This window comes from Sinohyriopsis cumingii, chromosome 1 (assembly GCF_028554795.1).
Source record: "Sinohyriopsis cumingii isolate HCF-2022 chromosome 1, ASM2855479v2, whole genome shotgun sequence".
In the NCBI taxonomy this organism is placed as follows: Eukaryota; Metazoa; Mollusca; class Bivalvia; order Unionida; family Unionidae; genus Sinohyriopsis; species Sinohyriopsis cumingii.
Window position 1 is genome coordinate 81,642,517 of NC_142961.1, and position 17,956 is coordinate 81,660,472.

Below are 17,956 nucleotides of genomic sequence, written 5' to 3' on the forward strand. Positions count from 1 at the left end.
TACTAAAGATTATTTTGACTTACTAATATCTGTACTACTGTCAGTTCGCGGTAATCGGCATTATCTATTGTTTCAGTATTAAATGTACCACCACATACTAACATGTACAAACTTCAAAAAAAAAAAAAAAAAAAAAAGTGGATGTGTACGATTCGACCACATACTCGATGGCAAAGTTAGAGATTGACCTATTGAGCCAATGTTGGCCTTCTTGCATAGATTTTATACCATGTTTAAAATTTAAGACCATCACAGAAATTGTGATCACGAACAAATATTTTTATTATATACGAGCAAAACTGAAGACGGGTTTCGTTGTAGCGTACATCGTTATCATGGGTATATGGTTTTAAACTGGTGATTTCGATATAGTGAGATCTCACTAGCTGCAGCACGCAAAAAGCGCCAGAAGTAAGGAGCTCCTTTATTCCGAGTTCTCTGGCCGTGGATTTGACCTTGATCATAGAACTTAATGCGCTAATTATCTCTTTATCTACACATTGCAGAAAACTGTCCACTTTAATGTGTAACAAAATCAGTTTGAGTTAACGCATGCATCATGTATATCATTTCATTCACGTGTCTTCTACAGTACACGGTCTAATTATTTTATTTGGAGCTGTTATAGACAGTCGTTTTGGGATTGTCTGAACGTAATACTGCGGTAAATGATGATGCTGGTTTGAGGGACAATACCGAAAGGAGGTTCTTGAGAGATCCTTCGGCTGGCTGGGAGGAGCGGACCAGATGAGGTCGTTCCTAAATCATTGTCGGCAGTTGTGGATCGTCTCAAGATCATTTGCCTGGATGCCACATATATAACATCATGTGTGTACGTGTCATACATAATACGTTCGTACGCACGATATAATGCACGATCATGCTTACTGATGAACATTAAATCGATCATACTTTTTGTTGATAATTCCATTCATTGATGATGTTTTTTAATAAATCCATATATAAATTATATCTGTTCAGACGATATCATTTTGCGGTTTACCTGTTGAAAATTCATGCCATGATATTATTCGTTAATGCCCAATGCCGCTGTTTATTTTATCATAAATTTCACCATTCTTCTAATCTAACTAAAGTTTGGAAGGAAGGAAATGATTTATTAGAAAAGCTATTTGACATAATCCGTACCTTGCAATAATCGAGAGGTCAGGCTTAAATGATATTCAAATATTCAGTTTACAATTAAAAGGTGCTCTCCCTGAATCCAGTAAATGAGATCGCTCGTAATTCCGTTCTTTCTCGGGAGTGCTCCAAAAGTAGTGATGTGACACATTCGACAAATTCTTTTAGTAACTAATCAAATAACAACAATATTCGCACGTGGCGCACACATTGATTCGAGCGGGAATGAGAATATGCAAGCCCACTTTTATAAGCAGATCTGAGCAGAAAACGCGCGCATTAGATAAAGAGTAAAACTCTGGTAAATATTGGTGATCAGTTGGTGCGCTGCGATACTTTGAAAGGCGAAAATAGGGCTGTAGACAATCGGACATAACATAGTTTTAACTTCTTGCTTACAACGGCGACGTCATCAAATCTTGTGTTTCAGATATAGACTAAAATCGGTTGACCCACGGATGTCGACGATCAACGTTAGATTAATTCCTACATATTTGAGAACTGTCCGGGTTTCTCAGTTCGACGAAGAAATTACATGGCTACTAGTATGATGAAACGTCGATATTATCTGGTTGTAATGGAACACAAACGATGTTTAGGACTAGTAACTTTCAGGATTCATTATTATTCAGATGATTTGACATAGTTTTTGCACGTAACGGTGGCTTTGGGGCTTTAAGGAACAATACCGTTTTGTTATATCCGTTATTGAACTGTGTGCGCATGTGAAGGGTATGGTTTTCAGTTGTTTTATTTCAGTTTGTTAGAGACGGAAGTAAGGATTTAAGCTAGAGTGCCAGAGATTCAATTTTCATTGATTTGCGTTATAAATAAACATCTCATTCAGGTACTTGAATTCACTAGATCCAATTAAACCTGGTTTTATTCTGTTGCAAAGGTCCAGATTCATTTACATTTTTGCATACAAAAATTATTTTATACGTTAAAAATAAGTTTACTGACGTATAGTAGCTTGGAACTTCATAAAATATTGCGAGCATTAGCTCGATAAAAATAAAACAAACTGGACAGAAATGCACTAAAAGTCCTTGTACAGTAGGTTATGAAGTGTATAAATTTATTCATATAAGGTTGCGCTCTACAGTTTAGTAATGTGCTTATGGTTTGATTATTAAAGAAAAATACTTTTCCAGAAAAATACTTTTCCAGATTTTCCTCACTGGTAATTTTGTTATTTATAAAAAGACCTTGTATATCTTAGGCCTTGTTAAAAGAAACATTATATTCCTTTATTTTTGCGTACGTTTTATGGGTGTAATCTGGGTTGGGGAGTATACAGGTTGGTCTTACCTCAGATGTTCACCTATAAAATGACTGCAAGCTCCGCTTAGTCAATTTTACTGCCTGGACTTCAAAGGTAAATTAGAAGCATAATTAGCTGATATATTTTTTAATACTTTTTATATATTTTATTATTCATTTATTGCCCTTGCAGAAGCTGGTATTGCCTACTCTAGCAAAATAATTTTTTTCCTATTTTTACATGTAGCATGATGTCCCACCCATTCACATTATACTGACATCAGGCCGACCAGTCCTAACACTAATCACTTAATGCTGAGCGCCAAGCGAGGCAGCTATTAGTACCATTTTTGTAAGTCTTTTAGTATGACTCGGCCGGGGTTCGAACCCGCGACCTCCCGCACCTGAGGCGGACGCTCCAACCACTAGCCCAACGGAGCGGTGATTAATTTATGTGATAGGCTCTATGCAAACGTATTAATGCATGACGTGTGACATCTAGTGCTGGAAATGTCACTGCCATGTATGATTTTATTGGAAAAAATTTTTGTTGTTGATATGCCTACATTCTGGAAAAATGTTAAATTTAAATCCTGGTAAATTCCTAATGCAAGTTTTAAGACTAATTATTATTATTTTTAATTTATCTTACAACGTAAAGGAGTCGTATGCAAACTCAAATGTGGACTGCCTTCCTTGGTATGTGACACATATATGTCAGTAGTTGTATGCGTTACGAGTGTATGCTTTTAAAATAAGTGACAGAAAAGAGTAAAGACAACAAGTTTTGTAAAATTTAACAAAAAATATTTATTTCCCTAGAATACAAAGTGAAAAATGAGAACAAAGAACTTACGGTTTTAAGAATTAAATCCAAAAATAATCCCAAAATTTAAAAAAAAAAAGTTATAAGTGATACTCAGTTCAAGTCCCAATGAAATTCATGGTGGAAGGCAATGACGTGAGTAATAGTCAGCGTTGTACTGATGTGTCAACAGTCTTTTTGTTGCATCACAGACAATATTATTCCAGTTTTTGAATTCCGTATAAATTCCAATGAATATCTTTGTTCAAGAATTTTGTCAGAGCACTTTTGTATTTCCAGGGAAAACAATCATTTGAATTTAATAATTTGAAGAAAAATAAAATTCGGCCCAAACTGGTCACAACATAATACAACTTAACGTTCAGAACATCAGTTATACACCTAAAACGGACGCAAAACAGATTCCCGGACGAGGGTGAAAAGTTCATCCTTCTAAAAAAATAGAATGTGTTTTCCCCAACTGACACATGCTTAATGACACGTAGTCCAGGTATGGCCTTGAGTCAACTTAATGATTCTTACTCTGAAAAAGATAATTTTAAAATTAAAAAAAAAAATCCTTGTTTACAAAAACTGTCACTCATTTTGGAACAAGGTCAGCAACTAGATACATTGTTTCTATTATTAGTTGTTTACAGCAAAAAATAAAAAAAATAAAAAATATATAAAATTCAATTCTGGACAATGTCAAATCCAGTAAATAATGTAACATTACAGTAGTGTGTAATGGAATCAAAAAATTAAATCAAACAAGCAAACAATTAAATTTAATATACATAACACTTCTACCATAAAATAAAATGATAAAGCTTTCTTTTTACCATAGGTCAATTATACATGTGGTTTATATGAAATAAAATAACATAAAAAATCTTATGAATGATACAAAGTATACATGAAATCATATATTTCTATACACGGGGAAAGTGCATCTGCTATTAAGTTGTCGTTTTCTTTAATGTGCCTGATGTCAATATTATATTTTCATAACAACAAACTTCACCGTAACAGTCTCTGACTTTTGTTTTTTATCTTGCCGATGAAAGTAAGGGGGTTATGATCACTAAACACAATAATCGGAGAATAAGCTGCACTAATGTAAACTTCAAAATGTTGTACTGCCAATATCAAAGCCAAACACTCCTTCTCGGTTATAGAGTCATTTTTCTGGTGCTTATTTAATTTCTTAGAAAAATAGCACACTGGATGATCAACACCAATTTTATCTTCTTGAATCAATACTGCTCCAACCCAAACATCCCTTGCATCGACCGCTCCGGTGGCCTAATGGTTAGAGCGTCCGCCTCGGAAGCGGGAGGTTGTGGTTCGAACCCTGGTCGAGCCATATCAAAGACTTACAAAAATGGTGCTAACAGCTGCCTCGCTAGACGCTCAGCATTAAGAGGTTAGTGTTAGGACTGGTCGGCCTGGTGTCAGGATAATGTGACTGGGTGGGATATCATGCTACATGTCTGCAGCATGATGCCCCAGTGCTAGACATCACTATAAACTGCCACACTGCAGACATCATAGCGATATAACTGAACAAATTTGTTAAAGCTACATTAAAAGTCCTAATCGCACACACACACACACACACACACACACACACACACTAACTTGCATCAACGGACATTTTAAATGATTGGGTGAAGCTCTAAGAACTGGTGCACTCTTAAGTATGGGTTTTAACTTATTAAAGCCTCCTGACATTTTTCAGTGCAATGAAACTAGGTTTTCAGCAATTATGAAAAAATTTAAATTTCCGATAGTATCCAGCCATACCTAAAAATCGCATCAGTTGCTTTTTACTAACAAGCACAGGGAATTCAGAGATAGCCTTGACCTTAGCATCTATATGTTTAACTTGTCTATGTCCCACGATATGTCCTAGAAATTTTACACAAGCACGACAAACTCACTTTTGGATAAATTGATTGTCAAACTTGCATCAGTGAGTCTATCAAAGAATTTCCGAATTGTCAATAAATGTTCTTTCTAGGTATCGTTGTAGATTATGACATCATCGATGTAAGTAATTATCTATACCAGAGTTAATCATGTGCATTAACCGTTGAAAAGTACCTGGCGAACCCTTCATCCCAAACGACATCACTTTATATTGATAAAGTCCATCTGGAGTCCCGAATGACGAAATTTACTTTGCCATTTCCGTCAGAGGAATTTGCCAAAATCCTTTCAGGTCAAATTTGGTGACATACTTTGCATTTCCAATTTTATCAAAGCAATAATCAATTCTTGGTAATAGAAATGAATCTGTTTTAGTCGCACTGTTTACCTTTCTATAAACAGAGCACATGCGGAAAGTTTTATCTGGTTTCTGAACAAGTACATATGGTAAACTCCAGTCACTTTTACTCTGTTCTATGAAATCATTCTGCAGCAAATACTGATTTTCTTTTTTCAAGTATTCCTGTTTGAGAGGGTTCATCCTATACGGGTGTTGTTTTACATGTGTGGAATTTACAATTTCAGCGTCATGGTAAATTTTGTTTGTTCACGTGGGAACAGCTGAAAATACGTGCTCATATTCAAATAATAACTGTTTAAGTTAATTCCTTTCTTGTTGAAAATGTGAAAGTTTCTGATCCAGATTATTCATAATTTCTGACTTCCGAACATTTGTTACTCCCAAATGAACAGAGTCAGATTGCATTACTTTGCTTAAATCCTCACTGAGCTGGACAGGTACAACTAAATTGCATGATTAACCTGGCTGTCTCTCTCAGCGTACTGGTACTCCTTAAATTTATTTACATCCCAGGAGTACTATTATTATATTTTAAGCCATTCATTTTATTCTTAACTTTGTAAGGGCCGTAATACCTAATCTGAAGAAATGTTTGACGAATGAGCAAGATAGAACCCTTATCACTAGAACTCTTATCACCAGACTCAAAAGATTTCTCCACTGTAGTTCTGTCAAACCTTAATTTCACTTTTGACTTGAACTGTTGGATGCCAAATTCAAGCATAACTGGCTGGACGATTTCAGACATATATTTTGACCCTTGATCAGATTGGACAGATTTGGGAAGGCCATATTGAGTTAAAATACAAACTTTATTAAAGCTTTTGCTATTGTTTTAGTTTTAATATTCCTCAAAGGAATTGCGTCTGGGAATCTTGTTGACGCACACATTATGGTCAACAAATATTGGTTACCGGACTTGGTCTTAGGTATGGGACCGAGACAGTCTACCATAATTCTGCTAAATGGTTCGTGAAGTGCAGGAATAATTTGCAGATGAGCCTTAGGTATCTGATTGTTTCTTTTTTTTTTTTCGATTTGACAAGTATACAAGACCTGCCGTATTTACAAACATCACTTTTCGTTTGTGGCCAATAGAAGTGATTCAAGATCCTGTGATACGTCTTAATAATCTCTAAGTGACCAGCCAAAAGAGTTATATGGGCCAGGATTTCAGACTAAACAATTTCGACCCAGGTCGTCACTTTAAATTCACATTACTTCTAAAGTTCTAAAGTGTACACCATAATTTACTCTACCCAATTGTAAGCAGCGGTTACCTAAATGTTTCCCAAGATAATCATTTCTTTCGTCAGATCTTAGACAGCTTTCGCTTTGAAAAATGATAATTTGACATGGGTTCCAATCAAGCGGTTATGGTTGGTAGCTCAAATATTTACCTTCTCATGACAGCGTTGCAATGCCCTGTCAAATCTCACGGGGTCATAAATGCTAGCCTTTCAAGTTTTGACACTGACACGGGGAATGAAAGGAAGAAAGGTCGAAGTGACATTTCACAAAGACTTTTCTGGCTTAAATGTGATAAAATGTAAATGCTCAATGCATTCAGCTATAAGGTTCAATACAATTCAAAATTCGACACTTTGCATAGGCGCCCATTCAAGAGTAAAATCTGGGATTTTGCTCTCCGAATTTTGAAGTTGCATATAAAGTTATTATTTCCATGTCCTGAAGTGACCCATTCACCTCAGAATCAATTAGTCTACTCAGACAATTTGCTCCTACTTTGGCACTTCCCTTAATGTGATGCTGTTGAACTTGATATTGCTGGAGAAATAATGACCATCTCATTAAACGTCCATTTGTCAATTAGCTTGGGTCAGATAAGCAAATGGTTGGTGATCAGTTTCCAGAATAAACTTTCGCCCATACAGATAGTGCTTGAATTTAGAGATCCCAAAAATAATCGCTATGCATTCTCCTTCGGTAACAGAATAATTACGCTCTGCTAGCGACAACTTTCTGTTACAATAAGCGACCGGGAGTAAGTCCCCGTAATGTTCGTGCAGTAAAACTGCACAAGACCCCTGTTAGCAGCATCGGTACGTAAGACAAAGTACTTTGTCACGTTCGGTAGTCTCACTAAGTCGTCTGACGTCAACCTATCCTGCAACGTCTGAAATGCTCTCTCACAAGCGTCTGTCCAAATAACCTTCATCGGAGCCTTCTTCCTTGTCAAGAAGTCGGTCAATGGCCTAGCAACAGCGCTGTAGTCTGCGACATGCTTACGATAATAATCTGCAAGTCCTAAAAAAAGATCAACAACTTCCTGCTACCATAAGCAACTGGGATTAAGAGAATGCCTAGTAATGTATATTAACATGTCTAACACAAAATCGCACGTGATGTTTTATTAACAGTACAGCATCAGATCAGAGAAATTATTTACCTGGATATACTTTTAATAATTGTGGCCATGTTAACGATGAACGTGCAAAAATACGTTAAAGTGCCTCATCAACACGTGCTGAATCTTTAGACTTGAGCGACTCCACTTCTTGCACCTGCTTGCAACATCAGCAAAAGTTAACGCGTACTTGTATGTGCGCAATCGATCTTGTCAATCACGTAAACGATCATGTGGAAGAAATAAGAGACCAGCCTGATGAAACTTATGTGGTATTTGGACATCAAACCAACAACGTGAATTTTTTCTTTGCACTGGTAGGTAAATTTGCTACAATGCTTGTTTGTCCAACCATGCTTGAGCAGCAACATGGGTGATCTTTTCCGCTGCTTGCCAATTTGTCAACGTCTGTTTCACTTCTCTAATAACCGCGATGAATTTTTATATACTCTTAATAGAATCCTCTCAGAAATCATTATATTAATATTTTTGACCTTCAACGACCATCAAGTGCAAATTGCCACTCATACCCCACTTTTAATGCCCCATCTAGCGAGTATTGGATTAATTGCATTTATGTCATGAATTATATTTATATCGGCTCATTGAATGATATCCCCTGATGTTTTATAAATAAGGTCATGTCAGTGAATTACAACATCGGCAAGATTAATAGGAGTTACACCAGGCTTTAGCTGGTTGATATAATCAAGTCGTATTAAAATCCGTATACCAAGACCACAGTAATTGTATCCAGGAATGTTTTTCACAAGGATATTTACCCCCATGGTGTTCCTGGTAATTTTGTTAATTTAAAAACGACATCACCGCCGACTACTTTTTAAAAACGGAATTTTCGGTTCCATCGATAGACCTGGAAGTGAGATGGCTTTGCAGTCCCGCTTCTAAGAGATGGCGTGCCCTCCATAGCGTGTACTCCTTTTTATCCACATCGAACTTCAAATTCAAGTGACTGCACTTTATCATTACGTGTTTGTACTATTCAATGGTATCACGAGAAAGGAAATTCAACGTCTTTGATTTTTCTACACCAGCAGAACCTAAACCACCCAAGTACTTTCCACGCTCAGTTTGCCCATCAATCATAGGCCTTGCTGGACCAGGAAAAACTCAACTGTTGTTAAATATGATTTTAATATGGTTAACATGGAATCGGATGTACGTGATTGTGCCGTCAGCCGATGATCAATCGTGTTATGATATTCTCAAGGATTCAAAGAAACTGCAACTCGTCCTTGTCCACGAGAAGCGAATCGTGTCCGTTGTCTAATTCATTTCAGCTATGGATGCCATTGATGATTTGGATCTGGTCCTATTGTAACAGTACATGTATAAAGTGCAGTCCAGTTCTTATTGTCGTGGACACTTCTAGACAACAAATGTTTATACACTCTGCCCAAGTGATTTGCCTCTTATTTGAAAGCACCAAATAGTAACTAAACAACTAAACTGAATCCAAAACATTGAGGAAATGCCTGAATCCAAAACTTTGGGGAAAGGCCTGGCTTGGTACATTCATTTATTTGTGATATTACAGCAAAAGCTAAATACGCTTTGTTGGTAGTTGAATATTTTAATGATGTAGAAAACGAAACCTGTTGAGATTGTCAGAATAGGATGACAGCGGTGTAATCATATTTGTATTCGTTTGTAGTCCACGTACGCCATTGACTTCAAACATGGTCCAGTTTACAGTGTTAGGTATCTGGAAACCTTCTGGCACCTGAATAATGATTAAGCTAATAGGTCACTGCAGAGGTTAGCACATTAAGAACCGTTATCTGCGCTTAACTTGGTAACTAGCGATGTCGTCCATATTCTCGTTATTGCTGAACCATTATTAATGTGGGGGCTGTGGCAAGGTTTGTATTCTGTCTTGGATTCATAATAATGTCGTCCGTCAAGGTGCCGCCCATCTTCAAGAAAACATCTGGCGAAGAAATAGTCACCTGGTTGCCAATATTACTGGAGGGCAACGCTACTCCTGTAGAAATCAACCGACCATAAGCACGCACGCACGAAGAATAATATTTGTCTGAGTACCCTTTTTACCTTTGTCTGTATTGTCGACTGGTGTGCCCACATTTGTAATCTTGCTGGTAGACATGTTTAGCAGTCTTGCCGTCTTCTCGTATACACTTGTTAAGCTTAGAATCAGATTCCTTCCAAAAAGCTGTATACTGACTTATTATATTTGTTATATAAGAGGCACTAGTTCGAGGCAAAACGAATCTGCTTTGAACATGCTACTCAACAATGGCTTAATTAGGACAATGTGATCGATGACATTCTAAATCTAAGTCTAGACAAGTACAGGACACTTAACCAATTTGACGAATCGCTTGGAGTAACAAGGATCTATAAAGTACTAGAGCCAGAAGAAATAAAGTTCGTAAAAGAACTGAAGAGCGTCAAGGCAAATGCCATTATATTTGATGATATCAAAATCGATCGCGACAACATGAACAAAATCAAAGAATAATGTTTTCATTGTCCCGAAATAAGCGACGAGATCTACTAAGCAGAATATTATTACGACGTACCAAAACATAATTGCAATACTGGTTTTGTTTTCTACATTGGACAATAACGACATAGATTCTATCGCACGTGTTCTCTGTTGTTTCATAGAATCAAGTTCAAGTAATTATATCACGAAGCAACTAGCGGTAACAAAACATTTTATGACGTTCAACATAGATTCTGAAACCGTTCCCGAAATGTATAGCAAAGGATTTGATGAATTCTATCTACGTTATTAGCAAATATGTTGCTGGTGGCAGCATATCAGAAACAGTTTATGCAAATACTTTTGTATACAATGTCATTTATACGAGTATAGATACTCGATAATACAGAGCTGTGGTCAAACGCAGGTAAACAGAGCAACACCATATATTGCGTGGTTGTGTTCTTGCAGAAAAGTCGGCAAATTGGTATTTCGTCGCGATGTGGAACAAAAAGTGGTCAGATCAGTCACACACACACACACACACACACAGACTGCGACAGCGGGTGATCTTAAGGAAGAATTGCTTATCAAGTCTCTGGAAGAGCAGCAAGAAGCAATAATTAAGGGTCAGAAAGTACAAGACAAGATGGTAGATCAAGCAGCTCAAGGACTGTCTTTACATATTTCTGGGATAGACTATTAGCTCATAAAAGAAAAAACAAATAGACTTGTTACTATGAAAAATATGATGCTATTGAACTACTATCTGAGCAGGGGTCCCGGATGGCCAAGTGGTCTAAAGCGCTCTCCGTTACGGATCACTGCCATCTCACCTCTGTCTGCGTGGGTTCGAGTCTGGGATTCGGCCAATGTTGGTATGTGAGAAAGCTTGCCAGTTGCTTCTCGTGGGTCGGTGGTTCTTTCCGGGGTTTTCCCGGGTTCTTCCTCCACCATTAATACTGACAGTCATGTATAGCCTATCGCGTGCTGAAAAATGGCGTTAAAACCTATAACATCAACAACTATCTGAGCATAATAACGCGTCCGCCAAATGAGAGCACAATTAGATACGTAGAAAGAGCAAGAGATAAATAAGATTTAAACTAATAAAAACATAGGCTTCAGATTTAGTTTGCACAGGTTCTACATCAAAAAGCTAGGTCAGACCTGGGTCGCCAGATGACTTGCGGCCATACTCTCAATTTATAATGCTATTGACGTAATTTTCAGGATAAAAATAATAATATTTTGATTGTAAAAATAATGATATTCTAATTGTCTTAGCCTAAACTTAATTTGAAAATGTCAATTAAAGTTGGGCCTCTTGTAATAATTTACAACTTCAGTTATTAATAAATAAACAAATATCGATACAAAGTATTCTTTTAAAATAATTTTAAGTCATTGTGATATTATTCACTTTTATGTCAAGTTAATTTAATCCTATTGGTTTATCTCATGATAAAATAAATTATATTTGAAAAGGAAACAAGACTATTACTGGAATCTGAAATAAAAATTAAAGGTGTCAATATCTATGATGTGACGGGGTTTATTATGCCGCAACTATGGTAGGTGATGTATGGTTGGGGTGGGGTGCTCCCAATACTGTATTTACATTATTATAGAAGTCCCACTCAGGCTCGAATTTGGTTGAAAGTTAAATTAGTGAAAGATAGATGTAAAGCTCCGAGCCCACAGTCAGCAATGCCGACGGTTAAATGATTGAAAAGAGTGAAATTCAACGAATGATAATTTAATGACAATTCAATAGTCAAATGATTAAAATTTCCCAAGTACTCTCCTTCAGCTCGACCTTGTGATAGCCTATTGCATCATTTGATTAGTAGTGTGAGATAGCTTTCCACCTGTCCTTGTATTCTACTCATCTGTGTAGTCTTCTCTCCTATTCATCCAATTCCTTCTCCTCTTCCTCCCGACTTTCTCCAAATTCCTTCTCCTCCTCGACTTCTCTATACCCCTCCATCTTATCCACTTTCTCCTCCTCGAAGCGTTATTTTTCACCGTTACCATCTTATCGTTTTAATTTCAACTATTTGTTGTTTATATCGCTGGTCGATATGAGACTTTGTATAATTTTTAAAAGATTATACATATAACATTTTGTTTGGCGCTAAATAGCCTAACAGTGCTGATGCGCCGTTAAAATTCAATAAATCAATCAATCAATCAATCAATCAATCCTCCTCGACTTCTTTCCTCCTCCTCCTCAACTCTCTCCACCAACTAGACTTGACTCCGACTGCTCTGCTAGTCTCACTTCCATCTCTCCTCTTAGAGACTTTGGCCTCAACTGAACCAGAAGTTCTGTCCCCCAAAAAGCTTCATTCACGAAGCTTTGTCTTTCCTTAGAATCTCTTCTCTAAGTTTTACCGTTAAATTACTAGTGGTTTCATCGGAGTAACCCTATATTGCTCAGCAATCTTCCTAGGCGAGACTAAATTTTCCCTTGCTAGTTAGAAGTTATAATTCGAATCGAAATTGTTATCACAATTCCGACTGGGTGTCGCTTTGAACCGATCCAATCAAACTTAGCGGACAGTGTCCTTGTTGATGGCTGTCTACGTGGGGATGGATTTAGAACACGCCCGGTCCCTCGCGGGTTCCTCTGATCTTAAGACTAAGCTGCATCACATAGGTGGGAAGTCGCTGGATCTAACGCCTGTGCCGATTCAGAATGCCGGTCTTCTTTCTGGTCACGATAACTTTGCGTAAGAGATTAACTCTAGCCTGCGGCAATGTTTAGGCATAAAAACATGTATTCTAATAATACTTTAGTTTATATTATGAATATGTATAGCATTTTAAAAGTAATCGCTAAATCTCTACAATAAAACTGCATTATAACTTTGCAGTTGATCTAGCAGTCAAATACAGTGTGAATTCTTTTCTTTTTGCATAAAACATGTTTAAATAGCCACGACTTCTTCTTTTGAATATAGCAAACTATCATGTCTGATTTATTCCAAGCCTTATGAATAGGTGAGATCATACATGATTTCAATGCTTGAGTGAAATCTCCTTTGGATTCTACAATATGATTTGGTGCTATTTTCTGGATCTTTATGTGGGGTGGAGAGTGGTGATTGCATTGGGAATCTTGACATCCGCAATGATACTAATTAGCAATTCGGACGTGGGGCATATTTTAATAATTTCTGGCTCTGTTGGTACATAAAAGATGTGTGTGTGTGTGTGTGTGTGTGTGTGTGTGTGTGTGTGTGTGATGAATTAGCTGTAATCCAGCGTTACGAAAACGATTTATAAGTGTAGCAATCGCAAAATAAAGCTCCGAAAATTTTCACCAGTAAAAATTATATGTTACTAATTGAAATCGCATTTGACAATAGTAAACAATACGAAAATACAAAATATGAATAAATTCCCCGCAATTTAAAAAAATATATTCTTCAAGCAAAACAACAGTTTGACTTACTAAACCACTGAAGCGAAAACGTGGATGGTTGAATTTAAATACAGAATAAATTTGGTTCCTAGGGATCCATGTTTACTGGCCGCGAACGCTTAACCGGCTTGATGCAGCTGTTCTGTTTTTTTTTTTTGTGTGTGCCGTTTTTCATGATATATGTGCTTGTTGCCTGTGTTCGTCTACGTTATTGTGTTCATCATGCATTGGCTGTTCGGTTCGTATGTGTTTTTTCATCTCCTTGTTTTGGAAACGAGAACAGTTAGACTTTTTCTCAGCTGTCTTGCAATACCGATTGCAAAACAATTAGGGATGAAGGCTATTGAGGTTATTCGTGATAAAGGTATTAATGCTATTGGCAATCTTGCCGGTAAAGCGTTCTCGACAGTCAAGGATAGACTAGCTCGATTAGTACGAAGAAAACCACAGCAAGTAAAATTACCTAGCACTGAAGTTACGCCTGCAAATGTCAGTAAAATAATAAATCAAGCCGCAAATAAAAAACTATCAGAGTTGGCTGGTGAAGCAGAACAAATAGAACTGCTATTCTGATAGCAAGAAGTGGTCTTCGTGTTAGACGATAAAAATTATAATAAAATGTTCAAACGTGTATCCGATCCGGCGTTCAATATAGATGCACCAGTTCTCAAAGATGAATCTATACGCGATTATCAGTTTTATTCTTACGACGCACGACAACCAAATCAGCGTGGTCGAATCGAATTACAAGTTCAAGATACAAGCAGATATTTCTTACCCGCTGAAGCAGTTATTGAGCTAGAAGGTGAAATTATAAATATAGATGATACTGAGTACGCAGCTGATGTCAGAGTTGGGATTTTCAACAACGGTATCATGGCGTTTCTTGACAGTGCCACGTATATCATCGACGGAAGAAATATTGAATCAATTCAGAAGGACGTCGACATTGCTACGACAATAGTAGGTCTAACAGATCAGCTGGCCCGACAATGATGTTCTCCAAAGACACTTCTGACCAATCTGACAATAGACAATATGATATGAGACGACCCCAAAAAAATGTACAGCTGTTACTGACGACGCAGATGTAGAATCGGTTGTTATTAGACACAATGCAGAATTCAACTTTGGATTTAATTCACGGCGATCAAGGTTGTTAGGAGCACGTATACGAGTTTCATGTGCGATTCCACTATCACATATTTTTGGATTTTTTAGAAATGTTAGAAAGGTTATTTTCGGGGCTAAACATACAATTGTACTTGTAAGAAAGGTTACTAATGATGATGCTATCTGGCATGCTGAAACCTCAGCACTTCATGGAAAAGTAATACTGACAAAACTTTCGTTGTGGATACCGGTAATGACTTCATCAATTGCTAAAGAACAAAAATTACTTTATTTTATGGATTCAAGTGGTAAATCTTTATTATCATGGTTGACAGTAATTACAGATGGTGTTCAAAGTGCTGTTAATTGTTTATTTACATGGCACATAGCATCACAGCAAGGTTTTTCTGCACCACGACATATATTTGTTGCTTTCCAAGATACTGCACGAGTAAATTCGCAGATACGTAGTCATATGATATTTGACAAACTTGGAGTTAATGAAATTTCTTTACAGATAAACGGACATCAAGAACCATCTGAAGATTTATTATTGAATTTCGATCAAAATTATGTAGCGCGGGCATATCATCGGTGAATGACATTTATGGGACGTGATCAAAATATGGACACTGGTTTACAAATATCAAAACTGGATTTTACAACATTGTATCCAATCTATTACTTTTCGTTGGAACATCTTGATTTATCTAGACAATCTATTGTTGATATTCACTTTCGAGCTCGAGTAAACGTATTACCCGCTGATGGTAATTACAGAGCAATTGCAGTTATTCTTTCAGACAAAGGAATGTTACTTGAAGGTGCTGGTGGACGAATGAGAGTTATTGACGCTCCAGTAGAAAACTTGTTGTTGTTGGGTTTAACGCCATTTTTCAGCACACGATAGGCTATGCATGGCAGCCAGTATTAATGGTGGAAGAAGAACCCGGGAAAACCCCGGGAAGAACTACCGACCCACGAGAAGCTACTGGCAAGCTTTCTCACATACCCACAATGGCCGAATCCTAGACTCGAACCCACGCAGACAGAGGTGAGATGGCAGTGATCTGTAACGGAGAGCGCTTTAGACCACTCGGCCATAGAAAACATGTAATTAAATCACTTATCATATTATAAAAATGTCGTATAGTCACGTTAGAGTCACTCTGACTTCAGGTCAGGTGAAAAAAATTACAATCAAAACTTGCAAGTAAATGCGGAACAAAAATATCACTAACAAATATAAAATTTATAATGGTGGACCAAATAAATTATCATTAACCAAGACAAATTAAACATTTTAATAAGGCCTTAGAATCAAAAACTGGAGTTCAACTTCATCTTCCTCCGAGTGCTATTAAAGATATGGTTAAAGTAGGTGGAATATTTCCACTTCTTGCAGCTATACCAGCGGTAATAGCCGCAGCCCCACCTGCCGTTGCAAAAGCAGCCGCGTTAGGTGCTGTTGGAACCGCTGCTGGAATGGCATTAAAGAAAGAAACAGGACAAAGATATAAAAAAGGAAAGGGGTATAAGATTACCGGGAACCCCTTATCGATACGGGAAAGGTCTGAGACTTCCAGGAACACTTCGTTAATGCGTCAAATGTCAAATTTTGATTTACTTGATGCTGATAAAAAATTAAATATACAAAATTTCAGAGGTGTTTTATGCGTGACCAACTACCAAAACAACCAAACAATTTTGAAACAGGCATTATTAATCTTGATGATAATTCAGGGCCTGGTACTCACTGGGTTGCATACGCAATTGATCCACGCGGAATCGTTTATTTCGATTCGTATGGGCTTCCTCCACCAGTTGATTTTTTTAAATATATAAACACAAGAAAAACTCCAGTCTGGTATCCAACATTACCAACACAAACAATGACAGATCCACCAATATGTGTTCGTTAAGTAATTAATGTACTTGAGGTTGTATCAAAGTCTTCCAATGCACCTCATAAAGTCGTGCATGATTATATAAGTAATCGCATCATTTTAAACAGATCTTAAAGTATAATGGTTGATATTTATGGAAGAACCTATTCTGTCAAGGGCAAGAAAGAAAAAAAAAAATTTGACATTGATTTGTCAAATTATGCGACTGAAGATGAACTTGCTGTTGTTATGAATCTCTTTGGAGTTGACAGAGATGAAGTTTTATTTTTCAGAATAAATACGGCGTTTTAATGACGAGCAACATCAAATGGAATGATATAGTTCGTAGAGTTCTCAGTGCTACTACTAGCATTTACTGATGGCAGTAGAATCAGAGACTCAAATATATCATTCACAACTATTAGAAATGAAATCACAAGAAGCGTTGCTAATCGCTTGCGGATCACTGGTGATACAATGACAGGCGAACTCAGCATGAACGGAAATAAGATATTTGTTTTAAGAGATCCAACATCGGATGAAGATGCTGCAACAAAAAAATATGTAGACACAGTAGATACTAAATTATCCACGCTACGAGCTGAGTATGGCGTTCACGCAAATATATTTTTAAATACTCGTAGAAATTTTCAAAAACTCGCTGATGATTTCTTTGGCACCCCGTTGACTGTTGACGTAAAACTCGTTGATATTAAAACAGCTATATCAGATATTGAAACGATTAGAAAAAAACTAGAAGATGTTATAAGTGGAATTCCTGATATCGTTAAAAAATAAATCTAATTAAAATCCCCGAAGGGCATATTACCAACATAGTATACACAGTATCATCAGGGATTTTCAACATGGTCACAGCAAAATAAAACTCTCAAACATATGGCAGAAGTCACTGGTGTGTACGGGCTGTCTGTGTTCAGTGCTGCAAAATTTGAGATATTTATTATGTATCCCTGGCGACATTCAACCGATAAGTTTTCTGGAGATGTGTCTATCATATCAAATAAAGGAAACGACGAAATATTTATTCTGCAAGCAGCTGATAAGAAATTAACTGCAGCGTCTTACTGGTGTGTCTGGAATTTGTGGCTGAAACACCTTAATTGGTTACTAAGTAAAATATAATGAGCATGTTAAAAAATTCAGGTACAATCAAGGACGTTGGGG